We start from the raw sequence: 8455 nt of genomic DNA on the forward strand, positions 1-8455 counted from the left end.
CCTCTGCTGTGATTTCAGAGGCATTAATCTTAGAAGGTGTGATGCCCTTACATTCATCCTGATTGCCCTTTGCTTTGCACATAAGTAATGCTGTCGGGACCTCATGAGAAAAAATGGTGATAGAACTTGCTTGTGAGCTTGGCGAGGATTTTAGAACTTGTGACGGCCTTTTTTGAAGATGACGTTTTCAATAAAACAAAAAAGGAAAGAAACCAAAAGAGAAAACACTGCTGGTTTCTTTTAAAAAAGATATTTTCTTTGGAAATGTTGTATGAGAAGAGAAGGTTGTCTCTGGGCTGATGAATAGATTTGCTAAAGAACGAGAGAGAAGTCAGAAATTCATTAAAAGGTATTAAAGAGATTAACACCCATATTTTGAGATTGGAGAGATCCTGTCTATTTGAGTTGTCAAAGCTTTGGGTCTTCTCTCTGAAGGAATTCCTTCTGGTAAACATGGTCATATACTTTCTTTCAGATATTAAGACTCCAGAAAGATGTCTTCTCAAGAGCAGCAGTGCAAGCAGCAGTGCAAGGAGCAGTGTAAGCTACCTCCAGTATGCCCAACTAAGAGCCCTGATCCTTGCTCACCTACCAAGGGTACAGACCCTTGCCCACCTATAAAGTGCACTGAGAAATGCACTCCTGTGCCACCTCCCCAGCAATGCCAGCAGAAGTGCCCACCCAAGGACAAGTAACAGCTTCAGGTTTTATCTGCCCCTGGAAAGGATAAGGACAATCAGCTCATCTAGTTCCACAGCTCCATCTTCATCTTCTCTTCAAAGCCTATCATGGATACAGAAGAAGCTTTCCACCCTTCAGCCTGCAGTGTGCGTGTGGGGATTCCTGATGGTCAGAGGTTTCCTATCTGAGTCTGCTATGCTGCCTCCCTCTGGGAGGTATCCGAAAAAGCATCCCAGAGCCTCAGAGGGAAGGGCAGTATCTCTCCTCCTGAGCGCCCTCTGAGGATTCTCTCAGGGTCTTCTGTGTGTGTCTGTCACCTGGGCAGTGGTTTCTGCCAGATGAGCAATTGTTACTTATCCTCCATTTCTTGAATAAAATACACTTCTTTTGTGTGATAGTAAAAGTATTTTCTTTCTTTGAAACCCTGCTTTTAGCAATATCATATCATATCATAATTTTGGTTGATTTCTACCCTTCTTCGATCCAAATTTCAGGCTCTCACAACCAGTGGTATGTGAATTTTGAGTTATATCGATGATTACTTGTATGTAAATTCAAATCCAGGTTATTTTCTTAATTATCGCTTCATTGATTTGAGGAACAAATTATTTAACTCCTCAGAAGTTCAATCCCTTTACTAAAATGTGGGGAAAATCACCTTTACAGTGCCAACTTGATTAGGCATAAAATTTACATGAATGTGTGTAATTCAGTTGCCACGATGCCAGACACATAATCGGCACTTTGTAAGGTGGCCAATTATCATTGTCTCTGTCATCATCACTGTCACCACCATCACCACCACCACCATGTTTGCTCTAGCAGGAAAGAGGCTCAGACATACCTAGTACAGCACATACGGAGATTCTTAAAGTATATTACACTTTCATAGTCTGTGTTCCTTTTCTTTTCCAACTTAACCATATTTATAATGTCATGTGACACATTAAAAGCTTTGGGAAATTATTGGAATATTCTGCATAAAATTATAGTAGTTCTGAATTCATGGGTAGTACAAATAAAGGGAAGTTTAAACGGTCCTTACCAGGCAAAGTGCTGCCTGCTCTCCATGTGCACAACACGTTCTTCTTACTGCAAAACTCAACAACCTCAGTGTCTTATTATATTTTTTCACATCTGAAATTACTTTTTTGACTGATTTGACCCCACTTGTGAGGTACACTGGGGTTTCCAATGTTTATCTAGATTTACAAAATGACTGTTGCTATGCAGCTTGTTTTCTAAGTGCGTAGCTTACAGGTCCAGTAAGCCGTGAAAAGGGATGTGTTCTTTAAGCATATCTCTTCTTGTGGTCCTAGAAATAAAGTAGTCCAAGATGTCAGAACTGCAAGAAAAAAAAGATGTCCAGATTACTGCCCAACCCTTATCACACTAGTACCTGAGTGAGAAATCAACACTGATATTTGGGAGTTGTCTCTCCTCTAGCTAGTGTTATTTGACCTGACACAGAAATTAGTCTTTGAGGTGGGATGCTTCTGTAACAAATCTTAAAATTATGGCATTGGCTTAGAGTCTGGAGGTGGTTGGCAAGGAGTCTGATATTGGAAGCCATAAATGTGGTGATACATTTTATTCAATGGCAAAATGTTTGCAGTAATGGTTGTCCATGGTATTCTGAGATGCAGACCAAATATTGGTCACTTGTTGATTTGACCAGGGAATTTCAATAAATGTACGTTGAGAAAAAAATTTCTGGCGGGCAGGTCAGAAATAAAAAAAATAATGGAAAGAGAGAAATACAGACCAGATATTCAAAACCTTGTTGAATTAGGAAACTCAACACTTGTAATCCCTAAAGAGTAAGATATGAGATTAGAGGTGGTTTTGAACTCGAAGTCCAATTTCAGTTGACTGTAACAAGAGAGAAAAGAGACAGAAGTTGTAGTCTATCCACCTGTGTGTCAGGGAGCCTCATGGTAGTTGAATTATGTTCAGGGATCAAGGCAGAAATTTAATCAGGCCAGAAAATTACTTCCAGAAAAGGACCTGAGTGAGGTCCCTGGGACAGAGAAATGATTGGAAGAATGAATTATGTCGGGTGTCTAATAAGTTTTTGAGGGAACTGACAACTAAATAAACTATGTGCCAAAACAAAAGACTGATTTTTCAAGAATTGTAATGACTTTCCAGCCCTCCTTTCCCCCCTTTCCACACTACCTACTTCAGATGTGGTCAGTATAGGTGACAAGAAGGGATTATCCACTGTGAGGTGGATACAAGGCCCGCAGAGAAGAATTGTTAAGGGAAGCTCTCTCAGAGAGTAGTATCAGAGCCTAAGAGAGGCAAGGAGGAGGAGGAACACAAAGATTCTCAAACTTTGTTACTGTTTCGTAGGATGGTTCTTCTTTCATCTTTTCCATCTGGTATTTCTGAGGTATAATGAACAAATTAAATTGGACATATTTACAGTGCATAATGGGATGATTTGACATATGTGTACTTTGTGCAGTGATTATCACCATCGGTCAATTAACACATTAATCACTTCAACATTAACCATTTAAATATGTGTATATCTGTGTGTTTGTGTTTGTGTGTGTGTGTGTTTGTGTGTGTGTGTGTGTGTGTTTGTGTGATGAGAATGCTTAAGGTCTATTTTCTGAGCAAGTTTCAACTACACGACCGAGTGTTATTAACTAGACTCACCATGATGTTCCATAGACTCCTAGAGCTTCTTCATCGTATGATGCAGTCTTGTACCCATTGCTCAACATCTCCTCTTTTGCCGAATCCCTCAGCCCCTGCTGACCACCATTCTAGTCTCTGTTTCTGTGACATCTATGAGTTTGGAAACAGATTCCTAAATAAACAATGGCTCGAAGAAGAAATAACAAAGAAATAGAAAATACTATGGGATGAATGAAAAGGCAAATAAAGCATAGAAGACCTTTAGGGAAAAATGTAATGCAGCGCATAGAGAGCAACTTATGGCTGGAAGCATCTATGTTGCAAAAGATAAAAGATCTCAGATCAGTACCCTGAAAGATATGTATGCATGTCTGTGGGTTTATGAAAATAGAAGACTCCTAACACTAAATAGGGCAAAATAGAAGCAGTGATTTTTCTTAGCAGTTTATTAGATGTGTTCATTTTTAAACAACTTTATGTTTTCTCAATTATATATTATATACTGTAATTTCATTTTTATACCAATTTATTATAATATTTAAATAATTTATAGTAGTGAAGATGTGGCTGAGCTTGAGGGAAACGTTAGATCCTGTTCTTCTGGCACATGCTTATCTGGTGACTCTTCTCAAGTCTCAAGTGTCTCCTCTTTCTCTTCCTCTCCTCTTCGTTCTCCTCTTCTTCCTCCTTTTCTATTATAAAATGACATTCCTAAGAAGCTTCCTGATTAATTGCCCAAGACACGTTACTAGGCCAGTTCTTCCTTCAGACTGCAGGTAGAATTATGAAAGATAGGAAAGGATTATTACTAAATGTACGGGCAACATGTCAAAGCACCAACTTGGACAGTTATGTTGTATATATGGGGCAGTGAAGGTAATATGGCAGGTTGAGGGTTCTGGAGGGTTGAAAAGGAAGACCGAGAATAAACAGTGAAAAACTTTTCGTATTACTGTCTTCAAAGCCATAAAACATGTTTGGAAAGAGCAGAAGAAAGCAAGTATATCAGATGAGCCCTAAGTCCATATTTCATATAGATTTCAGATCTTAGTGCTCTGATCTTCTCTCCACTCCCAACCCCACTCTCAGTCACTTATATGTGATGCTGTGAGTCTTAAGTGGTATCTTATATCTATTTTTGGTTTCACACAATTGAAACCTGATATTTACTTATGGAGTACAAGGGATTTATTTCCTGATAAAGGAATTTTAAGCACACGACGGCACTCTAGGGAAGTGTTCATGACAGGTGAGAGGGACATCCTAATTCCAGAAAACATGTGTTCCCACATTCCACAGTAATATAAAGTGAGAGTTGCAACTTTATTTCTAAACCAGACAGGGCCCTTCACCAGCCACGGCCCATCACGAGAAGCTTCAGTGCCCAAGGGGACAGCAGAGAAAAGAGTAGTGCTCTGGTCCAGGAGAGAAGAGAGGAACTGTAGAAGAACTCTTGACAGCTGAATCTCTGAAAAGGTAGAAATAAGGTATTTGGAGAACATGCTAGGGCACTGTTTCCTGAACTTCAGTTATTTTCTAAAAGTTCATTATATTTGTCATAATTCCACATCAGAGGTGTCATGTAACAGTAGTATTTTTTACTTTAACTTTACTTTATAATAACTTTAAAATGTTTTAATTTAATTGACCATACGTAATCTTGTACATGATAAGCCAGATGAAATATTCAAATTAAATATTGCAATGTAAAATATATATATATATATATATATAGAGAGAGAGAGGGAGAGAGAGAGAGAGAGAGAGAAATGTGTTACAGAAAGTGAGAGACAGTGTGAGAGAGAGAGAAACAGAGAAGGAGAGAGAGAGATTGAGAGAGATAGAGAGATTACAAAGTTTGGCAAACTCAAAATCTGCAGAGCTGAAAGCCTGCTGGAAGCCCATCCAACAGGGTAATCGTCTTTTACCTCGGTGACGGTCAGCCTTGTTCTATTGAGGAGGTCAGTTGATTGGAAGAAGAATTCCCAGCTTATAGAAGGCAACCGCCTTTACTCAGGCCACTGATGTAAATAATACTCTCTTGCAAAAGCATCCTTACAGAAACACCCAGATAATGGTTGACCAGTTAACCGGGGACCATATGCCAGGGAAGCTGACCCATAAATTAACCACCAAACCTTCCTTCCAGCACACTGACAAATTCTATGAAGAAAGTAGAGCAGGAAATAGGCTTATTTGACATACGTTCCACAGTGAGCAAAATGGAAAATGTAAAACGTAGGTTAAAATTTTAACAAACTTATTATTAATCATTAAGAAGTTGTATATGAATGGCAATGAACTTCAGTGACTGCATTTTAATAAAGGGATATCAACTTTCTCTGGAATTTACCCCGAGATTTGATGTGAAACAAAACGTGTATTTAAATAATTCGTAACTCTTAAATACATACAAAATTAGTGACTTGAATTGCATTGCATATTAGATAGGGTTTTCCAAAAATTTCAAAGGGACAGGAAGCCAGAATATTTAAACACTCCTCTGAGCTTTCGTCAAAAGTTGAAGAAATCCAAAGAGGTCCTTTGGGAAAAGTTAGGTAACAGCAGGTGGTATGTCACGTTTGGGAGGTATGAGTAAAAGACTTGGTTTGTATTGTAAGTCTAGGTTCTGATCTGCCAGCTGATTGGAATTATGGTAGGTGATGCTACGCTCCTAGTGAATTCCTTGTGGCCGGAAGTGAAACAGATTTACAAAGTTAATAGGAATGTGAGTGCTGGATGTTCTTAATTTGAAGCAGCAAAGCAGTGAAAGGGGGTCCCTAGAGGTGACCACTTTACTAAACGTATTTATGTATCACGGCGGGAAGTCATCGGAGATGATCCGCAACCTTCCCTCCCGTTTTAGAAGAGAAGAGACTTCACTTAGCAAGCCATGGATCAAGAGGAAATGCATTATAAGAGGGGCTTGAGATAAAGAGAATGGTGTCACCAGGTAGCCAGGCCTTTCTCAAACCAGTATGTACAATAAAATGGCCACCAGTTCAAGTGCAACTAGGCAGGCAGTTTTAGAAGTCAAGGAAGGTGAAAGATAGAAAAGGGTCATCTTCCCCAATCAAGAAACGGAACGTTTGTCTGCAAGTTAGAGAAGCTTCAAAATCCTCCCACTGCCATAAACCACTGAAACGGAGAGCTAAGGCAGGGACTCTGTGAGTCATGAGAACATAATCCAGTGAGGAGATCCTGGCGCAGGACATTTCCTGTTTTCAGAGTCCCTGCCAAGCCAGTTATGGATGGATTTGCATTGGGTTTGGAAATGACTGAACCAGGCCGGTTTTGGTAGCTCCGCTTCCCCCTGGGTGGGGCAGCAAACCCCAATAAAAAGGGCCTCTACTGCACGACAGCTATCCTCCTGCTACTCGAGTTCCGATTGACTTTGGAGAACCTGGTGAGTCTGATGCTTCAGTTCAACTTTGTTCTCGGGCCCCCGAATGTTGAGTTTATGCTGGAGACCACAAATTTGATGGGTCCAAAGTTATGATCAAGGGTATAATGTTACTTAGTGGATGGGAACTTGGAATCTGGGCACAATGTTATATTGTATTTACTAGATTTCTGACACCTAGTTTGAATTCCTCTATTGAACAAGAAATTAAAAGGAAATTTTGACGTGAAGGGATAAAGAGTAAAGTATTTACCTTTTTCTGTGCCTTTCTCTTGGACCTCTGCTGTGATTTCAGAGGCATTAATCTTAGAAGGTGTGATGCCCTTACATTCATCCTGATTGCCCTTTGCTTTGCACATAAGTAATGCTGTCGGGACCTCATGAGAAAAAATTGTGATAGAACTTGCTTGTGAGCTTGGCGAGGATTTTAGAACTTGTGACGGTCTTTTTTGAAGATGACGTTTTCAATAAAACAAAAAAGGAAAGAAACCAAAAGAGAAAACACTGCTGGTTTCTTTTAAAAAAGATATTTTCTTTGGAAATGTTGTATGAGAAGAGAAGGTTGTCTCTGGGCTGATGAATAGATTTGCTAAAGAACGAGAGAGAAGTCAGAAATTCATTAAAAGGTATTAAAGAGATTAACACCCATATTTTGAGATTGGAGAGATCCTGTCTATTTGAGTTGTCAAAGCTTTGGGTCTTCTCTCTGAAGGAATTCCTTCTGGTGAACATGGTCATATACTTTCTTTCAGATATTAAGACTCCAGAAAGATGTCTTCTCAAGAGCAGCAGTGCAAGCAGCAGTGCAAGGAGCAGTGCAAGCTACCTCCAGTATGCCCAACTAAATGCCCTGATCCTTGCTCACCTACCAAGGGTACAGACGCTTGCCCACCTATAAAGTGCACTGAGAAATGCACTCCTGTGCCACCTCCCCAGCAATGCCAGCAGAAGTGCCCACCTAAGGACAAGTAACAGCTTCAGATTTTATCTGCCTCTGGAAAGGATAAGGACAATCAGCTCATCTAGTTCCACAGCTCCATCTTCATCTTCTCTTCAAAGCCTATCATGGATACAGAAGAAGCTTTCCACTCTTCAGCCTGCAGTGTGCGTGTGGGGATTCCTGATGGTCAGAGGTTTCCTATCTGAGTCTGCTATGCTGCTTCCCTCTGGGAGGTATCCGAAAAAGCATCCCAGAGCCTCAGAGGGAAGGGCAGTATCTCTCCTCCTGAGCGCCCTCTGAGGATTCTCTCAGGGTCTTCTGTGTGTGTCTGTCACCTGGGCAGTGGTTTCTGCCAGATGAGCAATTGTTACTTATCCTCCATTTCTTGAATAAAATACACTTCTTTTTTGTGATAGTAAAAGTATTTTCTTTCTTTGAAACCCTGCTTTTAGCAATATCATATCATAATTTTGGTTGATTTCTACCCTTCTTCGATCCAAATTTCAGGCTCTCACAACCAGTGTTATGTGAATTTTGAGTTATACCGATGATTACTTGTATGTAAATTCAAATCCAGGTTATCTTCTTAATTATCGCTTCATTGATTTGAGGAACAAATTATTTAACTCCTCAGAAGTTCAATCCCTTTACTAAAATGTGGGGAAAATCACCTTTACAGTGCCAACTTGATTAGGCATAAAATTTACATGAATGTGTGTAATTCAGTTGCCACGATGCCAGACACATAATCGGCACTTTGTAAGGTGGCCAATTATCATTGT

The 8455-nt window shown here is 39.9% G+C and overlaps 1 long non-coding RNA gene across 1 annotated transcript; it reads left to right on the plus strand.

Annotated features, from left to right (window-relative positions):
* Positions 1–575: 575 nt before the first annotated feature.
* Positions 576–8094, plus strand: LOC125962623 (uncharacterized). The gene is made up of 2 exons (XR_007474059.1): positions 576–704; positions 7715–8094. It is a non-coding gene; the product is annotated as an uncharacterized LOC125962623 (long non-coding RNA).
* Positions 8095–8455: the final 361 nt, after the last annotated feature.

Source organism: Orcinus orca, chromosome 1 (assembly GCF_937001465.1).
Source record: "Orcinus orca chromosome 1, mOrcOrc1.1, whole genome shotgun sequence".
Lineage (NCBI taxonomy): Eukaryota > Metazoa > Chordata > Mammalia > Artiodactyla > Delphinidae > Orcinus > Orcinus orca.